A 604-nucleotide genomic window follows, 5' to 3' on the forward strand; every position below is an offset into this window, starting at 1 on the left:
CTCAAGCTGCACCGAGTTACATCTCCATCACGGGGCGCCCCTCTGGAGCCAGGAGGAAGCCGTGCTGGGGCACCGGCTTGCCCTCCTCCCCCCATGCCGGGCTCCATAGCATACGAGTGGCCAGTCACCGCCGCTGGCTTTTCCCTTAGATGCCGTGCCCCCGCGGGCTGCGGCTTTGGCCATGGGGGGGAACCCCCGTGAAGAGGGTCCAGTGCTGGGAACTCTCTCTGCCCCTTACCGGGCTCTCTCTCGCCGTGCCTGGACGGGCTTGCTTTCCATTCTTGGTGGGACCGACGCCGGCACCACGTCTCCCCGGCTTTCTCTGCCCCCGTGCCCCACCGGGCAAACTTCGCTTCGGGGGTTCCACACTTCGGCAGTGGCCGGCGCCAGCCACTCGTCAACTTTTTTTCTTTTCCCCGCTTTCGTTGCCGAGCCCGGGCTGGGCTCCGGCTCACGGACGAGCGAAACCCATCCAACACCGCTGAGGGTGCGCCAGCGGCCGCTCCAAACCGCCGCGCCTTTGTTCGGCCCCGCGGGTCCCCTCTCTGACCCGGGCGAAAGCCACCGAGAAGCCAGACGGACCCCTGCCCAGCCGCCTGGCGGG

Source organism: Melanerpes formicivorus, unplaced genomic scaffold (assembly GCF_026170545.1).
Source record: "Melanerpes formicivorus ecotype bairdi unplaced genomic scaffold, bMelFor1.0.p_v2 SCAF_196, whole genome shotgun sequence".
Taxonomy (NCBI): Eukaryota; Metazoa; Chordata; class Aves; order Piciformes; family Picidae; genus Melanerpes; species Melanerpes formicivorus.